Genomic DNA, 14,384 nt, shown 5'->3' with positions numbered 1-14,384 from the left:
TTTCTTTAGGCTGCCGGTGTGAAACAATTCTTTCACCTCCTTTCTCAAACTACTCACAACCCTGAAGCAGCCTGTGTACCTCTGTCAATTCCCTAATCTTCAAGGAGAAACCTTAGTCCAGTCGGTTAAGCACAGTCTAGAATAAAGGTTTTTTTAATTAATTTACTTTTTGTGGTAATACAACAATTACATTTACTATTTTAACCATTTTTAATGGTTAAAATTCAGTTCAGTGGCATTAATTACCTTTATGATGTTGTGTTTCTGTCATCATCATCTTCATCCAATATCAAAACTTTCATCCCACTAAACAGAAACTCCCTAGTCCCCAACTTCACCCACCCCCACCCTGGTCCTGGTAACCTGTAATCTGCTTTCTGTCTCTGAATTTGATTATTTTAGATATTTCAAATAAGTGGAATCATTCAATATGTATCCTTTTGTATTTGGTTTATTTAACTTAGCTTAATGTTTTCGAGATCGGTCCATGTAGTGGCAGGCATCAGAACTTCAATGCTTTTTACAGCCGTATAGTGTCTCATTGTATGTATACACTGTATTTTATCATTTATCTCTTAATGGGCACTTGGGCTGTTTCAACTTTTTGGCTATGAGCATTGGTGTACAGTGATCTGTGGGAGTCCCTGCTTTCAATTCTTTTAGGTATATACTTAGGACTGGAATTGCTGGCACCTGGTAAATCTATGTTTAACTTCCTGAGGAACCTCCAAACTGTTTTCCCCAGTGGCTGGGGAAAACATTACCACCAGTGCATCTGGGAATTCCAATTTCCCTGTATGCTATCCAACATTTTAGTGTTCTTTTTAAAAATAGTAGTTATCCTAGTAGGAGCGAAGTGTCATATCGTTGTGATTTTGATTTACATTTCCCTGAGGCTAATGATGCTGAACTTCTTTTCATGTGCTTGTTGGCCATTTGTATCCATTTTGGGGGGAAATGTCCCCCAAATTTTTAAAATGGATTGTCTTTTTGTTGTTCAGTTATCGTTCTCTATATATTCTAGATGTTAAAATAAAAGAATTAGAATTTTTCTTTATATTCTTTTGTGGCTTATGCTTTGCTGTTGTATCTGAGACTCTATGAAGGTTTTCCTGTTTTTGTCTAACTACTTTATGCTTTTAGCTCTTACATTTAGGTCATTAATCTATTTTGAGTTGATTTTTGTATGTGATATGAGATACGGTTAGAGTAAAGTTATAAAGATCCTTTTTTTTATTATAGGAGAAGGAAACTGGAACATGTCTTAAAACATTTCACACTGAAATTGCAACTCTGCATAACAACATATAAATGGGAGGAAAGAAAAATCATGTTTCTAGTAATATTTCTTTTGAACTAGAAACCTAAGTTCTTTTTGATCCAAACTCAGCTTACAGAAATGAAGGTAGATTTTTTTTCTTTAACAATAATAATATGAAGGAATAAAGAAAAAAACATATAATAGGGAATCTTACCTGTTAAGATTGAGACAGTTATAATAAGTGAGTACATCTCACTTATTAGTTGCTAATGGTTTTCAGTTTTTATAATATATAGGCAGAAATGGCCACAGACAATTATAAATTCAGAATAAACTGTGGCTTTTATGGGCAACCAGTAAATGAAATCAGTTGCCAGTTTCTCATCTCCTCTGCCCTACCTCCAGACCCATCCCCCCCGAAACTGACCCCAGTGCTTCTGCATTTATGTATTTCTGATTCAGACCCAAGGAATATTGTGTTATGTTGGATGGTAGATAGGCAGGAGCTTTAATTTTCTTGTATTTTGGACTGCTCTGGCAGTCTGGTAAACCTACAGATATTTTTTCATAATAATGTATATTATTGTGTGCATCCAATCAAATACATCGGATTGTAAAGGATATCGCTGAGGTTGAAATGCGATTGTGAAAATATTTAAAACAAATTTGTGCTGATAGTAATATGTGTGCTACACTATTAACACATTAAATAGCATCATCTTCAAACAGTGACCAGTGTAAATGTTATCCTGAGATATCTGCAACAACTGCAATGTAATAATGAAAATAGCTATCATTTCCATTAGTAGCAAAGTCACGAATGCTGCTAATGCTTCTGCAGTTTGGTGCCTAACCTTCATAAATGAAGAAAAAAAGCTAAGTTACACTTGAAAATAAAGGCCTATTTTTTTCTTATCCAATTTCTTAAACTTCCCCTGAATTCTGTCCATAGACTACTTGGATTAAGAACCCCACCATAGGGTAAGATTATCTATGCTTTTGTAGGTACTGTAGTGGGATCTTCTCACTAGGGATATTTTTGGTGTCAATAATTGAAGAAGAGAAGACCCTTACATATGGACTCCATATTTAGAATGAGGATCTAAAACACTGGGCCCGGGACTATTGCGTGGCCTTCTTTCTTATGTCTGAGAGTCTTGTTCCCAAGTTTTCCAAGGTAGAGCCAAGGAAAAAAATCTCTGGCTCATGGAAACTAGGTCAGGAACCAGATCAGATGCCTCCTCACATGTGCCACAAAGTGAGAAAACCTTAGCTTGTAAATAAGAAAATAAGATGACCAAATTGTGTGGGATTCTCTATGTATTGTCTGTGGCCATTTCTGCCTATATATTATAAAAACTGAAAACCATTAGCAACTTTCAGATGTACTCACTTATTATACCTGTCTCAATCTTAACAGGTAAGTTTCCCTATTATATATTTTTTCTTTATTCCTTCACATTCCTTCACATCTTTTGTTTTTTCCTAAATTTTCGGAAGAGTCATGTTCTTCCTAATTCCTCCTGGTCTCTGCTGTAATACAGAAATGAAAGGGTTGAAAGTTTGCACCTTTCAGACTCGATGCAGGATAGCAAAAGAACAGCTCTTTTGTTGGCCTTCCCTTCTTCCCTTGCCCATGATAGACATCGCTAATTGATCAGAGCAATATTTTTACTAACCCCAGAATTGTCCTTACCTTATCTTTAAAAAAAAAAAGTAAAAGACAAATAAAACCCTCAAGATAGTTGCTGACAGCCCTCAATTCAGAATGAAGTCCATCTGACATCTTGGTGCTGGGTCACTCAAGGAGCCCATTGTCCTGAAGTTTAGCACATGGAGGCAGTTGCAATAAAGAGTCAGGGTTTTGAATCCAGCAAAACCTGCCTAATTTCAATCTTAGAGAATCTCAGAGTACTCTCTTTTTAATTTTATTAACATGGCCAGTGAATTCCCTCACACTTGACCTTCTAATTCCCCCATACTCTTCTACTTGATTTTGCTACTGAAGCAACTTCTACAGAAGTAGTTCCATCCTTGCTCCCACTCCCATGTTAGGTCCAGGAACCATCATTTCTCACAGGCAATGGGAAAGAGAGATTTTCTGAGTTGCAAATCAGAGGCCTATCTTTTCCATCATAAGAATATTATAGTTAGTTATTAAATTTTGTAGTATAGCTTAGCAATCTTTTGAGATAACTTGGATTTACAAGCTATGCCAAGGATATAACCCTAAGTTATTTTATGAGGAAAATGAGTGCTGACTACCAAATAACCAAGTTACTCAATACAGAGCAGACTTGTTCTGGAAACTGTTTGTATGCTGGCATGTTACCAGATGGTATGAAATACTGGCATGAAACAGGGTTTCAAAAATAAAAATTAAGACTAGTTTATCATTATGAATTTAATGAATCTTAAGCAAAATTTCAGAAATAGCCATAGATCAAGGCTTCTCATACTATCAGTAGTGAAAGACCAGTTTTTCTTCATTCCTAGTCTATCACCTTTGAACAATACAATGAAAATAAATTACTATAGAATGAAATACAAAATCTGACCTACAAAATACAATTCCAGATTTTCGGATTCTTTATTATTTGATATAACAGACATGAAATTACTTTGTCAAATTTCTATTACACTTCCTAGACACTTACTGTCAATTTTTCATACTTATCTCACAGAAATAAAGGCTTCACAGACCGAAAATGGTTCTTAGACCACACTTTAAGTGGCATTGGATTTTGTGATTGTACCTTTAACTCTTTAAGGTTCCTTGCAGTGTATGATCACATGTAATGTTCATGGTAATTTTGTGAAGTAGGTGATGTGATTATTGTCATTTTATATAATATGTGATGGAGGTCTCTCCAATATCCCCTTTATTCCTAGTTCTTCATTCTTCTGTTTAAAAAAGAAGTAGCTCTTTCAACACAAAAATGCATTGAAGATATGTTATAAGAGATGGTTGTTTTCAGCAAGAGAATGAGTTTTCTTGTAGATGCTGTGCTCTGGGACTGCTCCAAGAATGAAGGCGATTCCCCTCACCCCCATCAGCCAAGCCATTTTCTGAGAATCCCAGTATATTAAGACAGTGAAGAAATGCTGTAACAGAAGTAGAAGAAATGGTTCTATATTTTAAACTATTTACATAGTTCAACCTGAACCATATGAAATTGTTTGTAGAGGTCAGAAACAAATATCAGTGGTACACAGGTGATTCAGTTGTAAAATGCTCACCTATGCAGGACACCTGGGTTCAATTTCTGGACGATGCATTCCGCCCCCCCCCCCAAAAAAAATCAACAATTTCAAATGGTTCAACCTATTACACACAAAAATAAAATATGCTATAATGTGCTAGTCATAAAAATATGCAGTTTATAAAAAAATATTTTTTCCTGGCTCACTAGAGAAGGAGACAAGTCATGGAACTCAAATTTTAAATGAATATGATTTTTCAGTCCCGTAAATGTATTTCTATGACATATTAATTAACAAAATCTGAGATAATGTTGAAAGTCAGCCTTGAAGGCTCTTTGTGAATTCGAAGTCTAGATCAGATAGCCCTCCTGTCCTCACTCGACCTAAGCCTGTTTCCACAGAGGGCCACAGAACTTTGCTGCCTTTCTCCAAAGGGCAACAGAATCCTAGGAGGAGAGGACAGAGGGATAGAAAAGGCTGGGAAGGAGAAGAAGCAGGGAGACCAGAGACAGGAATTCCATATCTCCATCTGTATGGCCTGAGCCCTATTCTAAGAAATCCAAGCATGGTTTTATTTTTATTGTCTAATAGCAAAATTGTTTCTAGTTTTCTATTAATGAACCATATGTGCATCCCCTTTCAGAAGCTACTGGGCTTAATGAAGGGCCAGTTGAAGTAACTATCACAACTATTAATTATGGGGCACTTCTATTCCATATACTTTACATTTACAATTACAAGTAAGGAAATTTAAGCCACAGATTAAGTAATTTACCATCACACTTCTGTTTAAAAAAAGAAGTGCAGAAAATTTTCCTGGAAAATGGAAAATGCTAAATCTAGGATCCAATATTAAAAAAATGTATGCCCAGACCCTATCCCCACCCTTGATACATCTTTTGTTAATTGTCAAATAAACAGATTTTTAATCCTTTGCTATCCCTGGTAAGAGCAGAAATGAATGAGCTGATAGTAAGAGTTTTGGAAAATGATCTCATGTACATTTTCACAAGAGATAGTCTAAACTTATTTGCTTCTTATACTTTTTCTCTGCCTACTTGCTTTAATTCACTTATCATTTATTGCATATATCCTGTGTTTCCAAATAGTTACTGATAATTCAGTGATAATGGAGGTTTACATTTCCTACCTTGACAGCCATCATAGTCTACTGCCGTCTGCTGAGAGAGATGAGCACCTGGACAAACATATGCAGTGTTGTGTGTCAGGGCTAAGAACTTTATTCTTTATCCTGCGTGTGTTGTAGAGCCGCTAAGACCTCAAGGAAGAGAAAACATTTGTATTTTACACAGATAAATCTGATTGCTGTGTGGTGGATTGTAAAATCTATTTTCCAAGTCAACCAGAGAAAAGGTACAGATGTGAACAAGGCAGAGGCAGCAGGGAAGGAGAAAAGGAAACAGATTTAAGGAATTTCAGAGTTGGAATTAATAGAAAAGGGTGACTGATATGTTGTGGGGGAAAGGAGGCATTGAAGATGACTTGGTGTCATGGTCAGGTACATGTGTCAACTTGGCCAAGTTGTGGTACCTGTTTCTCTGGTTGGGCAAGTGCTGGCTTGTCTGTTGCGATGAGGACATTTCATAGAACTAGATCATGATCACGTCAGCTGCATCCACAGCTGATTCCATTTGTAATCAGCCAAAGGGGAGTGTCTTCTACAATGTGTGATGCTTAATCTAATCACGGGAAGCCTTTTAAGGAGGATTCAGAGGAGACAGGTTCCATTCCTGCTTCAGCTGGTGAGCCTCTCCTGTGAAGTTCATCCAGACCCTCCATTGGAGTCGTCAGTTTCACAGCCTGCCCTGTGGATTTTGGACTCTGCATTCCTGCAGTCACGTGAGACATTTTTATAAATTTTATATTTGCAAGTATTCCCTCTTGATTCTGTTTCTCTAAAGAACCCTAACTCATACACTTGGGTTGATCAAATGAGTGAATGAGAGTGAACTAGCTGTGAGCTTTTCCCCTGAGAATGATGACTACATTTTGGAATACATATTTGATGTGCTCAAAGTCCAAAAGACAAGTTTTTAATGCTCAAGAATGAAGTTTTATCTGGAAATGGAGAGTTGGGAATCATTGGCCCAGAACTCAGCAAGCTGAGTAGATGACCTTCAAGAAAGTTTGAAGTTGGGCCTTAAGAAAAGTAGTACAGATAATGTCCTGAAACCATCATAAAAATATAAGTGACTAGGAGACGGCTTGAAACATGAAAGGTAGGATGGAGAACTAGGAATTGAATTGAGTTTTAGGACTCACCCTAAACTAGGAGAAGCAGACATTGGCACTGATGCAGCCATCTCCCCTCTCTCCTGACTCTGAATGTGTGGTCTTGAAATTCTTCACACTGCAGTGTTCCATGCAGTCACTAGCTTTCCATGGGGAATGAAAGCTATTTGACATCTCTCGACAGAGCCTGGAAACAAATGGAAGATGAGAGTGGGGGATGGGCTGAAAAGATATCTGCAGAGTTACTTGTGTGTGCCTAGCGTATGTCCCGCCCTCTTACAGCTTCTCTGCCTTTATTGTCAAGAGTGCCAAGAAAGCCCTAGAACGTGTGCTCCTTTCCAACACTCACTGCCTCATCTCCAGTATATGTGTCATCTCATTAGGCCCTTTATCACTATTTTTTGCAGTCCCCACAAGAAAACTTTCGTCAACCCTCACCCTCCAGACCCTCATGCCTCTATGGCTTGAGACTTTTTCCCATCTCCCACTTCTCCACCACAACTCCAAAAACCTTTTCCAGTTTCCAACTCCCAAAGTTGTTTAGTCATTAACAAAATCACTTATATCTTCAATATCCTCAATGTTTTCTTTGAAAATTCTCTTAAAGTTTTTATGTTATCTATTGATGCCCTCACCCTGAGGATCGTTTTTCCCCATTGACCTTGATTATTCTAGGTCTTGGCTCATAAACACTCTCATTTACTACAGTGTCAAAATTCTTGGAGATTTCAACATCCATATCTCGAACCTTTCCATACCTAGCTTCCACTGCATGACCTCTTTTCCTCTTTTTCTCCAATAACTTTGTCACCACCCACCCCTCCAAAATCTCAATTTCAAGATCCCATTTTCCAAAATCATCACCTCTTATCTTTTTAGTTTATACTCTGAAGTGTACTTCACCTTCAAAAATTACTTGACCTGCAGTCCACTAATTCACCACCTGTTCACTGTCACTCATCCCTATCTGTTTTCTCTTCCCACCTTATCTGTTAGGAAGAACGCTGTACCTGAAGGAGAACAAATGCTCATCCGATTGTGATGGTGACAAGAATTTATTCACAATCTTGCAAAAATGGGCAGCCTAGACAAACACAAAATGGTGGCTGGCATACCAAAAAATAGAACGCCGAAATGATTATACCGGTGCCTGGCTTGCAGATTGTTCTAGTTTGCTAGCTGCCAGGATGTAATATACCAGAAACGGAACAGCTTTTAAAAAAGGGAATTTAGTGAGTTGCTAGTTTATAGTTCTGAGGTCGAGAAAATGTCCAATTAAAACAAGTCCATAGAAATGTTCAATCAAAGGTATCCTCCAGGGAAAGATACCTTGGTTCAAGGAGGCCGATGAAATTCAGGGTTTCTCTCATCTAAAAAGTGCATGGTGAACACAGTCATGGTTTTTCCCTCATCTGGAAGGGCACATGGTGAGCACAGCGTCATCTGCTAGCTTTCTCTCCTGGCTTCCTGTCTCATGAAGCTCCTCGGCAGGTGTTTTCCTTCTTCATCTCCAAAGCACTGACTGATGCTCTGCTTCATGGTGCTGCACCACTCTCTGCTCTCTTTGAATCTCCTTCATTCTCCAAAATGTTTTCTCTTTTATAGCACTCCAGAAAATTATCAGGACCCACCCAAATGGGTGGAGACATGTCATCACCTAATCCAGTTTAATAACCACTCTTGATTTAATCACATCTCCAGGGAGATGATCTGATTACAGTTTCAAACATACAGTATTGAATAGGGATTATTCTGCCTTTATGAAATGGGATTTTGATTAAAACATGGCTTTTCTAGGGTCCATACATCCTTTCAAACCAGCACACAGACCCTCCCCTGTTTCTCTGCTGATTGTATGCTCCAGAGGTTACAGCCTATCCAGATAATCTAATTAATTTGAACTTCTGCCGAAGGATCCCCCTTTGATTATGTTTTACATTTTAATGACCCTGGCCATTAAGGATTTGGCACCAGTTCTAAGCGTGGGTCAGAGGCCCTCCCCTTTCCCTGCCTGCATCACCTTGTGCAAAAGCTAAATTTGGCTTAATTCTTCCATTATCCAGCTCAGATTCCATGATAAAGCGTTAGAGTCACTCACTTAATGTATCTCAGTTCCCTTGCTTCCTCTTTACTTTCTCGGTAAAACTCCCAACCCTGGTTAAATCTGGGTTTCCCTATATGTGCCCTTGTACAGCGAATTTTGCTGGAGAAAACATATAACTATATTGACTGGTACTGTTTAAATTTCTTGATCACTAGCCCCAAACATTTCACTAGTCTACTCATTCTCCCACTCTAAAATCTCCATTTTCACTCTCAGCTGATAACTTGGCTCCCTATTTTACCAAAAAATAGATGTAGTCAAAAGACTTCCTGATGCTCCTCTCATCATGTGAACCCCTGCTTGCATTTGGGCCCCTATATTCAACCTCTGTCTTGAATACTACTGAGGTCAATTTTACCATTTGAACACCATATTCAGATTTCTCTAGTCCACCTGAGAACATCACTCGGGTCTCCACTTTCTCCTACATCGTCAATTTTTTCTTCTTTATTGTGTCATTCCCAATAACAATTTCCAACTGCAGTTTCTGAGCTTTTGAATAGAAAAACTCCTGGACCCCACTTTTCCCTCTAGGTATCATCTCATTTCTCTGCTCTCCTTTACAGCAACATTCCTGGAGATATTGGTCTAAGCCTAACTGTCTCCAATTCCTGTCTTCCCATCATCTCTTCTATAGCCAAGCATTCCTTTACCCTTTTCTGATCCATGTCCTCTGGTGCATAGTTTCCTTTAATAAGGATGGAGCCTTCTTTTCAAGCTGCCTCAAATGCTCCTTGTCAAGTATCTGTATTGCCCAGTCAGTCCACTTATGTACAGATGATAAGCTGGAAGTGGAGCTCTTTCCTGATAGAGTGGTTGAAACAGGCATTATGGCTCCTGATCTGATTCAATGCCTGGCCAAAGTTTCCTAGTTTGGCTGAAATTAGTGAAGCAGGTAGAAGTCATATGAAGTGGTACATCTGAGGCAGCTTCCCATCATCCACAGCTGGACACTGTAGCACTTTCCTCACTGGAGTCCATGTTTCCAGTCTTGCCCCTTCAAAGCATCATTGTCAGGTGGTCTACTTACAAATCCATTGACTTTTTTTTTAATTATATGGGCAGACACCGGAATGGGTCTCCGGCACAGCAGGCCAGAACTCTGCCACTGAGCCACCATTACCCGCCCTTCTTTTTTCATCCCCCACCCCCTCCCGCCCCAACTGGGCAGGATCCATTGACTTTTATAAAAATGTTTTTACTGGTAGATTTTCACACACATACATTCCATACATGGTGTACAATCAGTGGCTCACAATATTATCATACAGTTGCGAATTTATCACCATGATAATTTTTATATCATTTGTATCACTACAGAAAAAGAAATAATAAGAAAGAAAATCATACATACCATAGCCCTTATCCCTCCCTCTCATTGATCACTGGTATTTCTATCTATACAATTTATTTTACCTTTTATCCCCCCTGTTCTAGTTTGCTAGCTGCCGGAATGCAATATACCAGAAACAGAATGGCTTTTAAAAGGGGAATTTATTAAGTTGGTAGTTTACAGTTCTAAGGCCAAGAAAATGTCCCAATTAAAGAAAGTCTATAGAAATGTCCAATATAAGGCACCCAAGGAAAGATACCTCGGTTCAAGAAGGCTGATGAAGTTCAGGGTTTCTTTCTCAAGTGGAAGGGTACATGGTGAACACAGTTTCTCTCATGTGAAAAGGCACGTGGTGAACACAGTCAGGGTTCCTCTCTCTTCTGGAAGGGCACATGGTGAACACGCATCATCTGCTAGCTGCTTCTTCACACCCTGCCCTCAAGGGGCTTCACCTCTCGGTTTCCCTACTGATAGTAAATAGGTCTCTCTCTTTCCCTATGTTTTCTCTAGCACTTGTTTCTCTCCATTCATTGTTTTTTCTTGTTTTTTTTTAGCATGGGCAGACACCAGGAATCGAACCCATATCTCCAGCATGGCAGGCGAGAATTCTGCCACTGAGCCACCATTGCACCGCCCTCTGTTAGTTTTTAAACAGTTTTATTCACACAACATGCAGTCTAACCTAAGTGCATAAGCATGCCTTCGCCACCATAATCCATATGAAGACATTTCCTTTTCTTCCCCAAAACCGTCCCCCCCCCACATGTTGACCTTTAGCTTTGGCATAATGCCTTTATTACATTCAGTGGAAACATATTATAATGTTACTGTTGACTATAGACCTAAGTTTGCATTAATTATACTTTTCCCCATATACCAGCTATTTTCAACACTCTGCAATGTTGACATTAATTTGTTGTCCCTCTTGCAAAAAAAAATTTTTTTATTTGTATACCTAACCACCATTATTGTCCAATCTAGGTATTCCTAAATTATACCATCTCAGTCTTTATCCTCTGTCTTTCCTTCTGTTTTGATACGTGCCCCCAGCCCTTCTCCCTCAATCATACTCACATTCAGCTTCATTCAGTGTACTTATATTACTTTGCTACAATCAGGTAGTATTGTGCTATCCATTTCTGAACTTTTACAATCAGTCTTGTTGCACAATCTGTATTCTGTCAGCAACGATTACCCAATCTTTACCCTATTTCTGTCTCCTGATAATCTTGTGTTCTTAACTTCAATTCTCAAAGTTCACTCATTAATATTAGTTCGTATTAGTGAGACTATACAGTATTTGTCCTTTTGTTTCTGCTAATTTCACTCAGCATAATGTCCTTAAGGTTCATCCATGTTGTTACATGCTTCATGACTTTATTCTGTCTTCCATCATATGTATATACCAAAGCTTGTTTAGCCAGTCATCTGTTGATGGACATTTGGGCTATTTCCATCTCTTGGCAATCATAAATAATGCTGCTATAAAAATCGGTGTGCAAGTGTCTGTTTGTGTAGTTACCCTCAGCTCCTCTGAATATATACCCAGTAATGGGATTGCTAGGTCTATGGCAGTTCTACACTTAGCTTCCTGAAGAACTGTCAAACTGCCTTCCACAGCGGTTGTATCATTTTAAATTTCCACCAACAGTGGATTTTGTTGTTGTTGTTGTTAATAGCCATTCTAATGGGGGTCAGATGATAGCTCATGGTTTTAATTTGCATTTTCCTAATAGGCAGTGAAGTTGAGCATCTTTTCATGTGCCTTTTAACTATTTGTATTTCCTCTTCTGAGAAGTGTCTGTTCATGTTTTTTGCCCATTTTTTAATTGGGGTATTTGTCTTTTTGTTGTTGAGTTGAAGACTCTCTTGATATATTCTGGATACCTAAACCCTTATCTGATATGTGGCTTCCAAATATTGTCTCCCATTATTGTAAGCTACTTTTTTACTTTCCTGGCAAAGTTCTTTGATGCACAAAGTGTTTAACTTTGAGGAGAACCCATTTATCTATTTCTTTTTCCAGTGCTTGTGCTTTGGGTGTAAGGTCTAGGAAACGATCTCCTATTACAAAATTTATGAGATATTTCCCTACATTTTCTTCTAAAAGTTTTATGGTCTTAGCTCTAATGTTTAGGTCTTTGATCCATTTTGAGTTAATTTTTGCATAGGGTGTGAGATGGATCCTCTTTCATTCTTTTGCATGTGGATATCCTGTTTTCCATTTATTGAAGAGGCTGCTCTGTCTCAGGTGGGTTGACTTGACTGCCTTATCAAAGATCATTTGTCTATAGATGAGAGTCTATATCTGAACACTCTATTTGATACCAATGATCAGTATATCTATCTTTATGCCAGTACCATGCTGTTTTGATCACTGTAACTTCATAGTATACTTTAAAATCACATAGCATTAGATCTCACACTTCATTTATCTTTCTCAAGATATTTTTACAATCCATTGACTTTTAGACCAACTCGATTCAGACTTTTGAGCCTCTCATTAAAAAATTCTTGCCCTCATGAAGTAAAAGAATATATTGTTGCCTATTAGTATAAGTGCTATAAACGAAAACAAAGAAGGAATATGAGAAATGCCGAAGTGGAGATGGGGTTATTATTACAAAAAAAGGTGTTTCAGAAAGGCCTCCCTAGCAAGATAACATTGATTAGCTCTTTGAGGAAGGGGTGGGAGTGAGCCCTGTGGACACTGGGGGGAAGAGAGTCCAGGCTCTTCTCCTCTTGGCACTTATATGAAGTTTTGGCTGTTACCTTAAGCAAGGTGGGAACACGTTGGGTGGGCCAGTGGAGTGGGTAGGTCGGTGCGCAGAGGAATGACTGGCTCATGTTTCAACAGAATCACTCTGGCTATGTGTTGTCAATAAACCATAGAGGTGCAAGGTTGGGAGTAGGAAGACAAGTTTAGGGAAGAGAGGATAGTGGCACGGATGAGAGTGGTAGAACGGGAACTGGTGAGATATATTGGAATCCTAGATATCTTTAGAAAATAAAAGAGACAGGATTCTCTGATGTATTGAATGTAGGGTACAAGAAAAAGAGATGACTCAAAAGATGACTGGGAGGACTTTGTCCTGAGCAACTGGAATGATGGAGTTGCCTTTAACTGAGATGGGAAAGAGTCAATGGAATTCAGTAAATATTTGCGGAGTGAAAGATTAAATGATGTCAAAATGAAATCAACTTTTACCTTTTACTTTAGGATGGATTGAAAAGATGACATATTAAATGATGCTTAATGGAGGGAAAGTGACCCTGTTTTGATATTTGACTTCTTTAAAAACAAAAACATGTACCTCTCACTATACAATTCTCCATTTAATTCTGCGTTGCACAGTACCAATTCTTTATCATGTGGTTTTATGCTGAAATATTTCCCTTTACACACACACGCATACATAAAATAATCCATCATAGTACACTCTAAGTACATATATATTTTTTAAACTCCAAGCGCTACCATATACACTTATCTAATGAGATCTAGTGAAAAACTTTTCTGGTACTTTCCTGTAGGTGGTGTGCTCCCCTAAAATGAGTGCTATGGAATATTTGTTATTTCCTTTTCTGAGGACTCTTTCTAGACATTTGTTCTTCTGGTGAACAGTTTTGACCTACCCGGGCTGACAAAGGCAGTGCAAGTGCCAAAGTTTATCTGCCACAAGGGAACAGAGGAAGAGGATCACGGGGCTGTGTGCGTGGGTGTGTGGCATATATAGAGGAGAGATTTGAAGCTCATTCAAGGAAATGTGAGGAGCAGAGGGCAACCGTCAGAGGCTGGGGACAGTCCTTGGCATTGTGTGGGATATCCTGAACCTGACAGCAGTCGTGGAGGGCAGGCCAGCCTTTTAATGAATGGAAGCTGAAAAAAACCATTGCCCTTGGCAGAGGAGGGTCAGTGACGCTCAGTGGGAGAGGCCCAGGAATGATTACCCCAGGGGCAATGCAAGGAAGAGTCCAAAATTGCTCATTCAGTTTGTGCTCCCATTTCCAGGAGCTAATCCCGTTGCAATTTGAGATATGTATGTACAGCACAAAGAAGCAGGAGAAATTCAGATTTTATATGTTTGTATTATTTTTGGAGAATAATCATGGGAGTCCTAAGGAATTGCTTTCCCAGACGTACTTCATTTCTTGGTTTTTCGCCCCTAAAACAGTGTTTTTTTAATTAATATTATTGTTACTTTTTATGCCTACACATTTTCTTCTCA

Source organism: Tamandua tetradactyla, chromosome 1, assembly GCF_023851605.1.
Source record: "Tamandua tetradactyla isolate mTamTet1 chromosome 1, mTamTet1.pri, whole genome shotgun sequence".
NCBI lineage: Eukaryota > Metazoa > Chordata > Mammalia > Pilosa > Myrmecophagidae > Tamandua > Tamandua tetradactyla.
This window is presented reverse-complemented; position numbering follows the sequence as displayed.